Genomic DNA, 17,065 nt, shown 5'->3' with positions numbered 1-17,065 from the left:
ATTGCTGGATCAAAAGGTGTGCACGCAATACGTTTTTTGGGTGCAACTTTTTATAAGACTCTTTGAAGACCAGGGGCTCCTTATGTTTTCAGAGTTGGAAAGGAACCCAACACACAGATGAATAGCTTCTGCCAGGGTCCTTTGTAGAGAGAATTTCTGGAAAGGTGGGTAGACACGCTAGTTAAGCATCTATTTTTTTTTATCCATTCAGACCACAGTCTTTCACTTCTGAGGTGCACATTTTTCATTTGTAAAGCAATTCTCAACTGGGGATACGTTGTAAAATGGATGTATACAGGTCAGGTAGGAGTCCTTCCCCCAGAACACCTGCTAGGGATGCCTGGGGGGCTCGGTGGGTTAAGCGCCTGCCTTCGGCCCAGGTCACGATCCCAGGATCACGGGATGAAGTCCCGCATGGGGCTCCTTGCTCAGCGGGGAGTCTGCTTCTCTCTCTGCCTCTGCCGCTCCCCCCTGCCTGTGCTCTCTCTCTCTCTGACAAGTAAATAAATAAAATCTTAAAAAAAAAATACACGTGCTAGTAAATTGTGTAGCTTACAATCAATGGCATTTTGGAACTGACGAAATACGATGTAGTCAAGTGTATGTGTTTGTATGTAGATGCCCTTCCAGACTTCTTTGGAAATGATTCTTATTCTGTTTTAATGATGAAAATGAGAAGTTTTATTCTTTTCCCATTGAAGCAGTCTTGGAAACCCGCCAGAGTTTTTCAGACTCCCTGTTTTTATCAGCAGCGACTACTCTCCTTTAGAATTTGCACCTGTAATTTGAAAGCCAGTCTTCTTTTACTAAAGAGCCCTATTTCAAGGAAAAATCGAGTCGTAAACAGCAGCTTGACAAACAGTGATGCCATGTCACTTGGAGTTACAGAATTTAGAAGCGGATTCCAGCCCCTACCCCTAACTTACAGAGGAGGAAGCTTCTTGGGGCCCAACACGTGGTATTTTGTGCCTCTTGCTTAACTGAGAATAGATAGAAAAATAATATTATTAAGTGAATGTGGCCGAGCTCAAGGGCACCCTTGAGTCAGGAAATGATAGCTTTGGTGCAGATGACAGCATTCTCCCCTGTCCTGCTGACTTCCTGGCGGTCTTGTACCTGTGAGCTCTCACAGGGCCACGGCCATTATCTCTCAGGGGCTTGGTGTGGGCGAATCAGCCCCTCACATCTGCCTTTCCCTTTCTGTTTACTTAGGTTTGAGATCTGTATTTTCCTCTCTACCCCTCTTCCTCCGTCCTTACTTTTTAGTTTTCCAGCTGGTGTGCAGTTCACCTCCCTCTTGGCACCAGAAATCTTCCATGACATCAGGGATGGCCTTGGTCCTGGTCTTAAACAGTCGGCACTTAATAGATGTTCTTGGCTGCCCTAGCGGTCCTGGCCTTTCTTCAGGCCATTCTGAGAGTGCCCTGGTGGGGTGTCTGAGCTCATGTGTGCTCCTCTCTGCTCCACGGAAGTCGACTCATTTTCTATCTGGTTATCTCTCCTCTGCCTGGCCAAAAAGCAAGGGCAGCTATGCACGTGTGTGATAAAAATTGTTGAACTGCTTCTCATTAACGGTCAGCTGGTATTGTTGGAGACAGTTATTTACATGTTCAGTTGCTTTTTGTCAAATACAAAGATCAAAGACCTTTCCTGCAGTTTCCTCCCCTTCTCAAACCACAGTTTCCTTCCTCTGTCTTCAAGGCCTCTGCAGCTTACATTCGAATTCTACTTTCTCACCCTGAGTGGCAAATAATATCTCCGTCGCACCAACAGGACATGTGGGCGCTACATCGGTCGCTGCTCCGTACCTCTGAGCGGTGCTCTTGCAAGGTGCTGAGAGGGCGAGTGAGAAGTCTCTCTGTCTTAAGGGAGATAAGTGTTAATGGAGGTGTGCCTTGCTAGTTTTCGACTTTTCTGGTGACGGACCCTTTGGAGAATCTGTGGCGAGCTTGAGGGTGGTGGGGTGATGCTTGGTAACCAGGGAGAGCCGTGGTTCACTCTGGCACATTCTCCAAAAGTGATCCCCCTTCAAGAGTTGCTTAAATAATAGGTTAACAAGATAGCTCTCGAGACTAATGAAAAGATGACAGTAAGATTGCTCTGCAATAGGTAAAGACCAGAGATGGGCAGGGCCACCCGTGATTGAAGCAAAGGTGATGAAATGGGAACATGTTATTTATTTATTTATTTATTTATTTATTTATTTATTTAGATTTCATTTATTTCAGAGAGAGGGAGAGAGCACAAATGGGAGAGACAGGCAGAGGGAGAGGGAGAAGCAGACTCCCCGCTGAGCAGGAAGCCCGACACAGGGCTCCATCCCAGGACCCTGGGATCATGACCCGAGCTGCAGGCAGATGGTTAACCGGCTGAACCACCCAGGCGCCCTGAAATGGGAACATTTTAAATGACCCTCCCAGGAAAGACACAGCACCCCAGACTCGGGCCATTCTGACACCCTCATAGTACACCCAGCGGTTGCTAGGGGTCTGTGGGTCTCGGGTTAGAAAGATCTGCTCTCCAGATTGATGGAAGTCACTTGTGGGCCCAAGAAGCCCCGAGCTGACCATTATCTGAATTTGAGCCGATACTTCCCAGACGTGCATAACTTGGCCAGTCAAGTTACTTTGCTTCTTTTAAGCCACTGGTTTTCCATCGAAGGTGGAAAGAGAGAATCAGGCGCACAGGATTATGGGAGGCCTAACTGGGGATAACCTGAATAAAACACCTGGCACATCGTGGGATTTCAGCAGTTGGCTGTTCTTTTCCCCTCCTCTGTCCATCTTTGCTTTAGTGTAGAGAGGTTTTCTGCAAGGAGATGGATTCCTGAACAACAGTTATCACTTACTGCACTGAGGTGAATTCTGTCTCTCAGGACGCACATGCTTGGGCAGAAATTAGGAAATAAAGTCACTCTTAAGACCCCCCTCCCCCGCCCACCCTCACCAAACACACAGACAGGATGCCCCTGGGGGGCACTGTCTCAGAAGACTGGAAAGGTGTGGGGTCACCCTAGGAGGGCCCAGGGGGAGGGAGCCCCTGTGCTCCCTGTCAGAAGTTGACCCTCTTCCCAGGTCAGTAAGTCCAGCAGGGGACACACCGCTGGGAAAGGCCCGAGTCTGGAGGATTACAGCACAGCTCTCCACAGTGGAAGAAAGGAAGGTCTCAGAAATCTTGGAGAGTAGAGAGAACCAGATTCGGTCATGGCAAAGCCTAGTCTTGAAGGCTGATGAAAATGCTCTGAGAGCAGGGATGCCCCTTCCCTTCCTTCTCCTCCTTTTCCTTCTCTCTTCTCCAAAATCCACTTAAGAGTTTTTGAACAAAAACATTATACTCCAAACGCTTAAACATTCCTAGCTTTGTTTGGTGTTCATTTTAAAGGGAACAAAAGGGGGAAATGACAACATGAATTTTGAAAGGTTAAAATGAGTATTAAGAACCTAATGAATGAACCCTTTTCGATCCACTGGATGAGATAGGAAAATAGCAAACGTGGAGTAAAATTAGTATGGAGTGTTGATGAAGGGACCTTGTGGGCAATCACTCAGGAAGGAGAAACAAAGCTCTGGTTTGTGGGGTTTGGGTATTAAGCAGAGGAATAAAAGTACCCAAAGACCTGTGGGACCTCTCAGGCTGGGCAGAATATGACTTCAGTTGTTCTCCAGGATGATTACAAAGTTCAGAACTGGCTTCCTCATGGCACAGGGATTCTTATCCAGTTTCCACCATGTCCGTCCTTAAAAACCACTCCTCCCATCTGTGATTCTCTTTTTTTCTGCATCCTTTCTATTGCATTATTTTTCTGGGCTCTTTTTGTTGTGGAAAATAGATGTAGCGTCATGATATGGGCTATTGAAAATAGCAATCGCTGATAACCTTGTAATTATAACTCAGGATCGGTTTAAATGGAACTCTTATCTAGAACATTTTGAATGGGAACCCAGGCGTTACGTTTATCAGAAAGAACATGTTAGGTAACTACAGAGCGGTACCGGGTCCATGTGCTTTGGGGTGTCGTTTTTTACTTATCTGATAGGCAGACTTTGACAAAGCCCAGGGTTGGAGGGAAAGTGGGAAATAGGCATTCTCAATCTCAAACACTGTTGAGAAGATTGCAAGTTGGCACGCTTCCGGGGAGCAGTCTGGCAATACTGTAGTATCACGATTGAAAAGACCCAGCGATTCCACTTCCAGGCATTAATTCTTCTGTAATAATTGGACGCATGCATGGATGTATCATGTTCAGATGCGTTCTGAGCTTAGCCACTGCAATATTACATGGGATAGAAAAAATTGAAAAGGGCCTAAATGATCATCAAATTTAACCAAACCTAATTGAACTACGGTTAGCTTAGTTGTGACCTTGCCAGACGACAGAAAGAAGAAAGAACTGTGCATGCTTCTTTTAAATTATGTGATTGTGTATTAAGAAGTGGCTTAAGATGGAGTGATTTTAGTTGTTACATATGAGCAGAACGTGATCCCTGTGGTTAAGAAGTTGCTACTCTGCCTGGAAGACAAGGCTTAAGCACATGACACATGTTCCTGTATCTCGTATAACTTGTGAAAGGGCTAAATTGCAAGGCGGGGACTGGATTCATTTATTCAACAAATAATCTGAGCGCTTACTGTATGCTAGGCATTTGTATGTTAGGTCTGGGGTTAAAATCAGGAGCCAAGTTTAGGTTTGCACACTGTAGACAGAGTCATTAGTTCAAAAGCAATTAGCATGCAACATAATAGAGGCAAGGGACTCGGTAGCATAGTGGTTAACAACAGCCCGTGCCCGGGCGCCTGGGTGGCTCAGTTGGTTAAGCATCTGACTTCAGCCCAAGTCCTGATCTCAGGGTGGTGGGATCAAGCCGTGACCAATGAGCAGGGAGTCTCCTTGTCCCTCCGCTCTTCTCCCACCACCACCACCACCCCACCCTCCCCCCGCCCCCCGCCGCCGGCCGCGCGCATGCTCCCAGGCACTCTCTCACTCAAATTAAAAAACAAACAAACAAAACAGCCTGTGTCTATTTTGTTTACCCATGAATCTTCAGCAAATAGGACAGGATCTGTCTAATAGCAAACATTCAGTCATAGTCCAGCTTTCTCATCAGTTGTGTTCTGTAGGATGTTTCTTTCTGTCCATGGCTCTGTCTCCCTTGCGTGAACAAAAGCTGGGGTTTCCTTGACAAATGCTAGGTCAGGTCAGGCGGGATTGTGTTCTGCAGGAGTTCTTATTTTGATTCTTCAAGAAGGGTGCTGGATACAGTCCGTCGCATTTACTAAAAGTCCTCTGCGCATTAATGTGTGTGGGCCTGGCGTCTCCGGGAATGATCGATTTGGCCATACAAAGTCCTATGGAAATCTGGAGAGGGAAGACTCCAGGAGTATAGGAAGCTGGTCCATCTCTGGCACCTGAAACAAGGCTTAGCACTGCTTACTAAATTTTTAGGGGGAGGAGACCACCCCAGATCCAAAGATCGGAGTGTCCCAGTAACGTAGTTTTGCCTTAGGCTTTATACATATATATGCATAAATACATCCATACGTATATACATCCACTCACACACGTGTGGCTAAATGAATAAATGAATGCAAGAAAGGATTCAAAGTGAAGGAGATAGTACTTGACTCATCTGTGGAGAAGGGGACCCTCAGAGCCAGGACACAGAGGTTGGTATGAGCAGTGTGTTTGTGGAACGTTGTGGAAATTGGTCGGATTGAGTGATTCCAAACAGTTGATTCCAGTTTCCAGTTGGAATTGGAAATTGCTCTAATCCTAGAATTCTGCGGTTTTATAGTGGGAAATAGGAGAACACTGACCACTTACTCTAAGATCTGAGCAAAAGAAGCTTTCAGCCTTCAGGGTGTGCAGAACAGTTCGGATTATCAGACAGAGGGAACTGTTGTAGATTTTTGACCAGAAGAGGGACAGCTTGCAAGTGGCATTGAAAGAAAATTGGGCATCTGTGCGCAAGGTGGATGACTGTTACGGAGGCCAGCTCAGAGGCACTTGCCAATCCAGGAGTGAGAAATGAGAGTCCTCGCAAGGAAAATAGGGCACTAGGGGGATGCTTGAAAGAAGAATCAGTAAAGCATGGTGAGTGTGAGGGGTCAAAGCTGAACGCCAAGTTCACTGAGGCCGAGAACAGAAAGAGACCCACACAGTGCCCTGTGGTCCCGTGGATGGAGTCTGAGACAGACTCCGGATATTATGCCTCTTCTCTATGTTTGGGAAATTCACTCCTGACCTAGAGTTTCAAACCCAAATCAGTGAGAGCTTGAGATATTCACGGTTGGTGGAGTTCAATCACTGATTTGGGTTCTTTTTGGAGAACCCGGAGAGACAGCATTATACGGTGGGGAAGAGCCCGGGCTTTGGTGTCAAAGAGAAATAAATCAGTGCTGGTTTTGCCTTGGCTGAGTTTCTTACACTGCGTAAGCCATGGAGGAGGCTAGGAAGGACAGTATTGTCCTGTCTATTGAAGAGGGACTGTAATAGCATCTCCTTTACGGCGCTGGCGGTGAGATAATGTGTGCACGGCGCTTAGCAAAGTACCGAACGTTCAGTAGTAAACACTCAAACACTCAGTCATGTTTGCTGATGCTTACTATTCCTGAACTGGGAGAAGAATCCTTGTCCCATGTGTTTGCATGTGTGTGTCTACTTGGTTTTTTTTTTTTTTTTCCTAATTAAAGAAACAGCAGTCAATCTGTTAGTATAACCGGTAGGCTGGCACAGGGTCGATAGGGAGGCCGCTGCCAGACTGGCACTTGGGGGGAACCGTGCCCTTGGGGGCCATGGTGTGCCATTCTTTGCAAAACTTGGAACCCGGCCCAGTGTTGTTGAGCAGACCAAGGAGGCGGGCAGGGGATGCCAAGTTGTAACAGCGAGGAAGGGAGAATTTCCATGTTCGCGGTCATGGAGCTTTTGCACGGGAGTCCAGGTTTACCCTCCGCTCCAGGTAGGTCCCTGGCCACATCATCTGCTGCGAGGATGACCCCCCTCACCCACCCACCGACCCAGGAAGGACTTGAGTGACTTCCCATGAGAGTTCTCTGGGTTTCTTCCCAGCCCACAGATTGTCTATGTGTTATTTTTAATGAACTCAGCATTTCTCCAAGGCTTGGTTTAGTGGCACTCGTTAAAAAACTGTCTTCATGGGACAGCTGGCGTTTCCACCCTGTGAAGAAATAGTTCTGTGTTTCCTACCTCTGAAGCTTGGTTTCTCTCTCCATCCCCCACACTGTAGAGCGTTGTGAGAGGCAGTGTTGGGATTCCAATAAATCTTTATGCTCTAGTTCCCGTCCAGTCAAAAGGGAAAAGAAATTTGCAGGTCAGAGCTACAGTTAACCTGTTTTCTCTGTTTCCTCTGCTTTTTTCTATTTACTTTCATCATAGTCGATTCTGATACCAAGATAAGGACTACTCGAATTTGGGGGAATAGAAGGCATTTTGGTGTTGCGTGACATGGATTTGGGACTTACTTGGTGTCACTGATGTACTCTAGGGCACAGATTCTCGTACTTGTCTGCCTCTCCTGCCCTGGACATAGCCCAAATGAGCTAAATCACAATCTCTCAGGGTGAGACTTGAAATCAGTATTTTTGAAAATCCCTTGTGTGCTTCCTCATGTGTAAGTAAGAACCAAAGCTTTAGAACAGTAGCTCTTAACCAGGGGCAGTTTGCCCCTCCCCCGACTTCCTCCCCCTCCCCCCCACCAAGGGATGTTTGGCAATATCTGGAGATATTTTTGGTTGTCACAACTAGGGGAAGGGTGTGTTACTGGTATCTAGTGGGTAGATGCTGCTTAACATTTTACAATGCACGGGATAGCTCCACCGTAAGGAATAATCAGGCTCAAAATGTCAAGAGTACTGCGGTTGAGAATCAATGCTCTGGAATCACCAGGCTGAAAATATAGGATATGCCAGAGCAATGTATATGCCCATGGTGAGGAAATCACAGCCTGTAGAAGTTTACATTTTTGGCCCCCCAGCAAGATGAGGAAAGGGATATGGCTCCGTGAATACCTCTCCCCTTGAGTCTCTTCCGCGCCTGCTGTCCTGGTGGTCCTATGATGTGGTCCAGTGATGTGGTCCTGGCCTGTGTTTGTAGCTGGTGCACCTCCTGGTTCTAATTTTGGGGGCAGGATCTCTTCTTTTGGTTCCACAAGTTGATTGTTCTTGAATGGTTTAGAAGGAGACCAAAGGTAGGAAAATTAAACCCATAAAAATTAGCCAAAATAAATGATTTCAAAATAAGCTTGTGAGATGCTTGTTTTTTTACTATGAAGTTTTCTAAAGTGAGGGAATAAACCATTTGAAAGTGGTTATGCATGGGTTCTAAAAAATCTGATTTTATGTGCTGTTAAGAGTTCTTTGACTTTTTCTTTCCTTTCCACTGGAAAAGAGGAGGCTAGGAAAGGCATTTTTTTTGTTTTAGCACAGTATGGTTTTCCTTGATTGTGAGACATTCTGGAACACTTTTATTTTTTTTATTTTTATTGTTTTTTTTTTATTTTAAAGATTTTATTTATTTATTTGACAGAGACAGAGACAGCCAGCGAGAGAGGGAACACAAGCAGGGGGAGTGGGAGAGGAAGAAGCAGGCTCATATCAGAGGAGCCTGATGTGGGGCTTGATCCCACAACGCCGGGATCACACCCTGAGCCGAAGGCAGACGCTTAACCGCTGTGCCACCCAGGCGCCCCTGGAACACTTTTATAACAGATTAACTTTAACCTGTATTTATTATATCGAATCATTAATCTCATGAACTCTGGCTTACTCTGGACACATCCAAGTTTCCACTTGTGACACACTAAAAGATCTCTGCCATAAATAAGTTGTTTTTGTGTTTGTATACACTTGTGAAGTTTAAAGTGTTTAGTTGAGGGATGCCTGGATGTCTCAGTCAGTTGAGCATCTGCCTTTGGCTCAGGTCATGATCCCAGGGTCCTGGGATCGAGTCCTGCATCGGGCTCCCTGCTCAGCAGGGGAGTCTGCTTCTCCCTCTCCCTCTGCCTGCTTGTGCTCTCTCTCTCTGTCAAATAAATAAATGAATAAAATCTTCAAAAAAAATTAAAGTGTTTAGTCAAGGCCGTGAGTTTTAATATTGAATATGCATATAACATATTACATATACTCAAAACTGTGTTTCCAAAAACTGACGAAAGTGAATAGTTAGGGCTCTTGAAGTTGCTCTGAATTCATTGATCTTAGTATGCAGGTGGTTGATTGATGATTCTTTTTTTTTTTTTTAACTTGTTCCTTTAAAGAGATTTCAAGTGGTGCCCATCATGCTCTACATAAACTGCGTCAAGCTTTTGTTCTAGAATTCAGTTCATGTGCATGAATCTGGGGTTATAATCATTTTTCAGTGTTCTCCTGGGGTTTTTTCCCTATTGCATAAACTGACTCCAATGTAATGCAGTTTATTCATTCAGTAAACATTTCAATCCCCACTATGTGTATTTTGCATTAATTAGTATAATAGCTATAAAACTTGTTGAGCCTAGTTTAGTGTAACTTGAGGCACTAAGCCAATACTCTTGTGTGCTGTGTTCCTTTTACACCTCCTGGTTGGAATGTTTTAAATTAAGCCTAAAAGAGTAACAGCTCATGTGGTATTTGGCGTGAATATTCCAGACTTCAGGGTTGGAATAACATATCCTGTTTCTTCATTGAGTTTTAGCAATGACTCCCTTATCCAAGCCTGGTTTTTGTAGCTGTGCCCTTAACTTAATTTATAATTGCATTTTTGGGAGTTCTCTTTGCATATATAAGCATTCAAGTTTTTCCTCTGCCTTTGAAGTTTTGTTGTACGAGGTATGTAGGAAATTAATCCACGCTTATGGTATAGAGATTTTTTTCCCTAAAATTCAAGTGTCATGAGAACCAATACAAAGTTTGCTAAAAACAGGTGTGCTTAATAATAATAGGTCAAATATTCTCCTACCTGAGGGCCTGAGTGAGTGTCCATATGGGGGGGGGGCGGTGTTTGTCTGTGTTGGGAGGGGGTGTTCTTCTCTGGGATTGCGGTCAGAATAGGAGGATGAGAATCAATTTAGTGCTTAAGGACCAAGTAGATCCAGCCCAAATCTTGAAGTACAAAGAGTCTGGAACCATTTTGATTGCTTAGAAACCAGGGTTATTGTGGGTTTTTTGTATATATGTGGGTATAACTTTTATTTCAATATGTTTGTCTATACATTTATCCTACTGAAGACTAACTAGGTTGATTGGTAGGCCCTGTCTAGATATTTCCTAGAACGGGGAGCTGTTTGTCCATGCATGTAGAAAGAACTGATTTGGTTTGGGGAATAAAGGATTTAAAGGGTAGGGCGAGAGTTTGTAGTTTGAAAGGCATAGAAGAGTGAGCAGACACGTTCTGTGGGAACTGAAGGCATATAACCAGAGCCAGTGGATCGTAATATGGGAAAACAGATTCTAGCCCGTTTCAGGGAGTGTCCAAAGAGTTAATGAACTACGGGCTGGTGAAGGGTAGGGGTAGATCAAATGAAGAACTGTAGAAATTCCCTTCCAATGGGGGTCCTCAGGAAGACCACAAATGGGACAGGACATGGGAATTTGAGCAGTGGACCTGGGAGTGAGCATTGGATCAGATGATCTTTAAATCCCTTTCCAGTCTAGCCATTGTGCGATTTTTAGGACATATTACATCCCTGTAAAGTAAAGAGTGAAGACACCAGCATTTGAAGGGGAATTTCAGATTCAAGAGTTCAGGCTGCCTAATGGTTTTTTCTCTCCAGCTTCTATAAGTCCTTCTGCAATTATACCCCTTCCTCTCCAACATCAGCTTCTTTCTCCATTTGGGAACATCCTCATCAGCATCAGAACACTGATCCACTTCCACTGCTTGGAAGGCAAATGACAAACAAAATTCCTCAACCCAGAGTAGCCTGCCAGCTCCCGCCCTGCTTCTCTGCTCTCTGCTGGTGTGGAAACCCCAAAGAAGTTGTCTCTGTATACAGTCTCCCCTTCTCAGTGCCCCTTCTCACCCCTCCACTCTCCAAAACCGGAGACCTCCTTTTTAACAAATCGCATGGCAGTTTCTCCATCCTCGTAGTCTCCGCCATATTTTGCATCATCCATCCCTCCCTCTTCTTAAAACGTCTTCTTGACTTGGCTTCCTCTTTTCCACCACCTCCCCTTTGGAGGCTCTCTCCATTCTAAAGTGCCCCAGCTCCGTCCTTGGCTCTTCTCCACACTCTCTGGGCTGTAGTTCTTAATGTGGCTTGGGCTGTGAAAAATGGGGGCGGGGGGGGGCGGGCAGGTCCTCTTTAATTAATTCAGAATCCCCAAGGAAGACCATGAACATCAGTTGTTAAAATGTTTCATTTGTTTGTTTTTGTTACCTAACTCTACGGATGTGTGGCCAGGATTGAGAATCCAGGCGATTTTATCTAGTCCCGTGGAATCAATACCAAATACCAGCTAGGGACCCCCAATTAATGCATGTAATTCATCTTTCCCAAATGCCAGACTCAATTATGCTGTTGTCTGTTTTACACTTCCTTCACTTCACCCGCTTCCTCTGCCCCCCCAAACCTGCTCCTCCCCTGGCTTTGCCCTTCTCAGTCAACACATTGGCTATACAGCTCCCAATCTCAAAGCCTCGGTGACCTCTTGAGTCCCCCTCCCCCTTCCCTTGGGGCTACACAGCTAATCCAATAGCAAGTCCTGCCCATTTTCCTTGATGATCTACTCTCCTGGTTACCTTCTTGCTTCTCTCTCTGTTCCCTTTCAGCTCCTTTGCAGCCCCCCTCCCTCTTCTCTGTCCCTTCAGTGTTGGCCTTGGTCTGACTTTTCGGCTGTTCTTTGATTCCATGCTCTTCCTTGGTCATCCTCCCTGCTCCTGAGCCTTCAGATTCTCTCTATGGCAGTGAAGTCCTAATGTCTCACAGGCAACTCAATTTCAATGTGAAATGAGGTGAACGTACCCTCTCTTCCAGTTTCCTCCTGGTGAATTCTGCAGTTGGTGATCCTGAAACCTGTAAGGCGTTTCCCTCTACCTCCTCCTTATGCCCCATCAGTTGCCACTATGATCAATATTGCCAATATGAAATAGCTGTAGAATCTATACACTGCTTGTCACTATCTGCTGCCCCCGACCAAGACCACACCACCTCCATCACCTCTTACCTAGATTACTTCAAAGACACATGGTATGCCCCCCCCCACTCCCACCCTCACAGCAGTCTGGCTTCCTGTACGGTGATTGGTCTTTATCAAATGCCCATCTGACTGTGTCATCCCTGGCCTCAGATGCCTTATTGGAGTTTTAATTAAAACAGTGCTTAGAGGAAGGATCTGTTCTCAGGTAACCTGTACCTGTTGGAATTTCTTGGAAGTATCTGCCTCCCTCCTTCCACACCCCCAGGCCCATCACCCGAATACATGCACATGACCTCCTCTGGCCCCTTGTTTATTATGCATCCTCAGGGCTACCATGGGGCACAGTAAGACCTCAATAAATATTTGTTGAATAAATGTGGAAAGGCAGTAGCCCTGGATAATCGTCACTGTCTTCTAGTTCTGATTTACCTTGCCTTAAAAACTGAAAAAGATTTCCAGAGTCAGAAATTTCTGTGTTGTCGAATAGTCCCTGTGAATGGGTTTCCCTCAGCTCCGTAGTTTCCAGGGGATTATTATTTTTTTAAATGGAATTAAGAGAAGTATGTAGACATCTGCTAGCAAATCATTTGCAGTCTGTGCTCTTTGAATGGCCGTAGAGGGCTGAGCTTCAGAGGCTGGCCAAACAGTGCAGAGGAAGCAAACACCTTCATGACCCAGGGACGCAGGGAGGCAGACGAGCCTCTGCAGTGAACTTTTTCAACGTGGGCACGCGTAAGCCAGGATCCGAATGCCTGAGACGTGCTGGGACTTGTCCAAACTCTTGATTGCAGTTTCAAACCTGTTTGGGAAGGAGGCTGGAACGCAAGGGCGTGGCTTGGGTCTTATCTGTAGCCGATCTGATTGAAAAGGAACAGATAAGAACTTAATCGTGTTTAACCCGTAGTAACATATGGGGAACTTTCTCGGTCTCCGCTGTCATGAATCAAAAGGAGAATTGGAAAGGGTTTTTTTCCTTTAGAAGATTCGGATCTGTGTTTCAGACTTCACCCACAGAGCTGGGAGCTCCTGGGTGAGGTCTCCACGTCTCAGTCCTCTTCAAACTCCTATCTGTAACCTCTTCATGACGCCGCTTAGAAGGGCCAACAGTCAGTGCTGAGTCAGAGGGATAAGCAAGAAGGGAATGGCACACTTCCTGCCCTAAGTTCTGGGGAGTTTTTATGGTTTGTTTTTCTGTTTTGCCTTGAAGATTCCCTAAAAAGACAGAAGATCGCCCTGGCCCATCTTTGGATCAACTGCCATTATTTATTTTTTGATCTCCTAGGATACCTACCCTGCTATGCCTCCTTGTTACTCACAGGTTTTTAAAAACTTTTTTTTGGTTTGTTTATTACAAGAGTATCACATGCTTGTGTAGTATATTTATCAACCATCATTTAACCGAAAGAATGAAAAATGGGGTGGGGGGTGGGGACAGGTACTCCTTAATTTCACCACCCAGGAGAAAACATTGGAGAATATCACTCCAGGCATTTCCTATACACCTCTCTAGTTTTTCTCTGCAAAAATTACATGGTTCTTAATAAAATTTCTTCTGTCTGTTGCTTTGTAGGCTTTGCAAAGAGTTCTCACGTTATTAATTACTTGACATGGTCAGTTTGAAAGACTGTATCTTATGCCATGATACTGACCTGCCGTAATTCACGTAACCCATCCCCCAGTCAGGTACTGGGGCTGCTTTCAGTCTCCGGCATTATTAGAATACCACACAACTGCCTTGGACTACAGCTGCCCACACTTGTCCCTGTTTCATTGGATGTATTCCTGGAAGTGGTTCAAAGGACATGTGGAGTTTTCAGGTTTTGATCTTTACTGCCACTCTGCCTTCCAGACATTTGTCCTGTTTTGCATTCTCACCATATAAACAGCTCACCGTGTCCCATATGGCACTATCTAGTCTGGCCTTTGCCTGACTCCCATCTGCTTCTCACACCCTTCTTGCCCGTGCTTCCAGCATGCAGCCCACCAGCCCCCTTTCTGCGGCTTTCCCTGCAGAGTGCTCAGCTTGTCCTGTCCTGGGCTGGTGCACCTGTTTCTGCTGCCGCCTGGCCCGCTCTTTCTCTGGTTCTTGGCACACTCCTCCCATGCCGTCTCTGCCAGAGTGGTCTCGGTCACCACTCCCTGTTCATTTCCAGTCTGGCACCTCTCACCATCTGTCCCTCAGTGATTTATGTGTTTTGTTGGTTGCTGTCTCTTTCTTCCATCGAATGTTAATTTCATAGCTCAGGCAACCTCGTGTATTTTCCTTCCTGCTCTGTTCCTGGCATCTCAGTCAGTACCTGGCATGCCCTAGGTACTGGATAAACACAGGTTGATGCTGTCGAATGAATGGAGAGATCTCCCTGTCGTCTGTGATAGTATAGTGGAGTGCGGAGGAGGAAACGGGGACAGCAGTGTCTGTCCCTTGGAGCAAAATGTGCTAAATGCTAGGCCAAAGTTTCCAAGTGTCTTCCAAGGGAGACAGATGTGGGAGCTGGCCTCTGGCTTCTAGCGTCCTGCAGGCCTTGTGTGAGCTGAGCCTCGGGACACTGGCCGTGGTTTGTGACTGACGATGGTGGAAAGGACATGAGAGGCCAGGGAGTGCCGGTGAGCGGAGGTCCAGAGGGAGGACAGCGGGAAGCCGGCTGTGGCCAGGACTGGGGGCTACCTCGAGGCCCGTGCAGAGGATGGCACATAAATAAGGATGTGGAAGCCCTTTTTAAACTCAGTTCTAGGCACAGACGGTGGTGTTAGGAGACGGAGCTGCACTGTGAGAAGGTGTCCTGGGAGAGCCACTAAGTGGAAGGAGCAGTTCCGGCCAGAGCATGAGGCCTGGCTGGAAGCGGGTGACGAGGAAGGAAGAGGGTGCATTTCACAGGCAGGGGAACAGGACGGTTTGGAGGCTGGTAGGGGGAGCAAGGGGCCCACAGAGACACTGAGGTGTCCAGTCTGCATGACCAATGGGTAGGTGAGATCCAGAGCCCCAGAGGAGAAGCCATTCCACGGGGCGGGAGCATAGGATTTTAGTTTGGGTTCACCCCTCTGCTGTCTTACTGAGCACTTTGCAGACTGAACCAGCTCATGCGCCCTCCCTTGCCCTGAAGGGCTTCTGGTGATGGGAAGAGAGAGGCAGGGGAGGCCAGAAATAAGCCACAAGATAGCAGCCTCGGGTTCCCATGGCCCCCTTCTCATCTGACTGCCGAGTGGGAAGGGAAAGGGGGGCTCCCGTCCCTCCCCAGGGGCTGAGAGGCAGCTTGCTGGCCATGGCTGCTCCTCGTCATGTGTGGGAGGAGCCTGTTTGGTGTCAGCTTGCCGTGGGGTAAATTTGTTCAGTTGTGAGGCTGAGGAAGGTGGGAGAGTGTGTGTTGGCTGCATGAGCACAGTACTCTGGGTACAAATGTCACCCAGACCCCGGTGACACAGCATGCCCTCCCTGCAAACTGTCAAACCTGGCACGTGTTTTTCCTGATGGGAAAAATTTGAGAAACTTTACTCAAGACATGCTGTAGTTTCTGATTACTCTCTAAATGGATAAGTTTCTGAAAGTTATGGGGTTTTTTGTTTTTTGTTTTGGGTTTTCTTTACTTTAGGTTTGAAAATAACCATGGGGGTAAAACTGCATAATGACAGGGACATCTGGGTGGCTCAGTTGGTGAAGCGTCTACCTTCGGCTCAGGTCATGATCTCAGGGTCCTGGGATCGAGTCCTGCATCAGGCTCCCTGCTCAGCAGGGAGTCTGCTTCTCCCTCTGCCTTCTGCCTTTGTCCTTCTCCCCCGCTCATGTTGTCACTCTCTCTCTCTGACAAATAAATATATAAAATCTTTTTTAAAAAAACCTGCATAAGTCTATCCTCTAAAGGAGTAAGGACCAGTAGAACTGCTTGCTGGCATTCCCTGGAAAGTTGTCTTTTCAAGAAACCAGCTTGTGCCACCTCTAAACCAAATGGTTTGACAGAATCCAAATGAAAAGGAGAACAGCTGACATCCAGTGGGCAGGGCAGCGAGACTTGGTGAATGAGTGACCATCCAAGCCAAGAGAGAAACCCACAGTGACCACGGCCGGGGGGCGGGGGGTAGTGAAAGGCAGAGAGATTAAAACACAGAGAAAAATAATCAGGTTTGGCAGGGGAGGGATGCAGAGGAATTTAGCTCCGGAAATATCATATGTTGCATATTAACTAGAAATTCCAGAAATTTATAGAGAAATTGACTGTGCAATTGGAGAGTTTTTCTTGGCAAATAGAAAGTTTGATTTGTTCAGTATTCTATCGCCAGGGCTCACGCTCAGTTTCACATGAAGGATTGCAATGGAAGAATGCTAGAAAGTGTCAGGATTCCATTTACGTTCGATTCAGCAGAAAGCAAACCACATTCAAGTGCCAGCATATTTATTGCAGCAGACACTCGGTGGTGGTTAGGTTTTTTTTTTCTTTTTTTGCCTTGTAAATGCTGATCTAGTGTTTTCATTGGTGGTGCGGGTGTGAAGAGAGCTTGGAGCCTGTGTCTGAGGAAGACAGACATAAATGCTCCTTCTGGAGTCCTAGGATCCGGTCCTCACTACAGCTGCACTGTGTACCAGCTAGCAGTGCAATTTGGGGCAGGGCTTTTGGCTTCCTTGGGCTGCTTCATTTTCCTTGCTTGTGCAGTAAGGTTGGATGATATTGGAAGTTAGGTGAATTTTAACAAAGAAAAGGGAAAGATGGTCTTTTATGGGGGGGAGGGGCTCTGAGTAGCATTTTATAAAATTTATGCTTAAAACGTAGAAACACATACGATGTGATAGAAAAGTCTGCCACCCCATGCTTATTTTTTTATGCAGCTTGTTTTGGGGGTGGGGGACTGTGAACGGCAGCAGACATGGGAACAGATTTGAGAAGTCACCCCCCCCCCAGTCCTGTCTCTGATGCCAGCGCTTGCTCCCACCCCACCCCCCCGC

The 17,065-nt window shown here is 46.3% G+C and overlaps 1 protein-coding gene across 3 annotated transcripts in view; it reads left to right on the top strand.

The window, feature by feature from the left end:
* TNFAIP8 (TNF alpha induced protein 8) overlaps positions 1-17,065 on the top strand; it is a 112,644-nt gene that overhangs the window by 33,044 nt on the left and 62,535 nt on the right. The window contains exon 1 of one of the 3 annotated variants that reach the window (XM_008699016.2): positions 6,938-6,956. The exons of the other annotated variants lie outside the window; for them this stretch is intronic. The gene's annotated coding sequence lies outside the window, so the exon portion shown is untranslated. Of the gene's footprint in view, positions 1-6,937; positions 6,957-17,065 lie in introns of those variants that run through there. 3 annotated transcript variants of the gene reach the window in all.

Source organism: Ursus maritimus, unplaced genomic scaffold (genome assembly GCF_017311325.1).
Source record: "Ursus maritimus isolate PB19 unplaced genomic scaffold, ASM1731132v1 scaffold_5, whole genome shotgun sequence".
NCBI classification, from domain to species: domain Eukaryota; kingdom Metazoa; phylum Chordata; class Mammalia; order Carnivora; family Ursidae; genus Ursus; species Ursus maritimus.
Note: the sequence above shows the minus strand (reverse complement) of the source record. Positions and strands in the feature narration are given on the sequence as shown.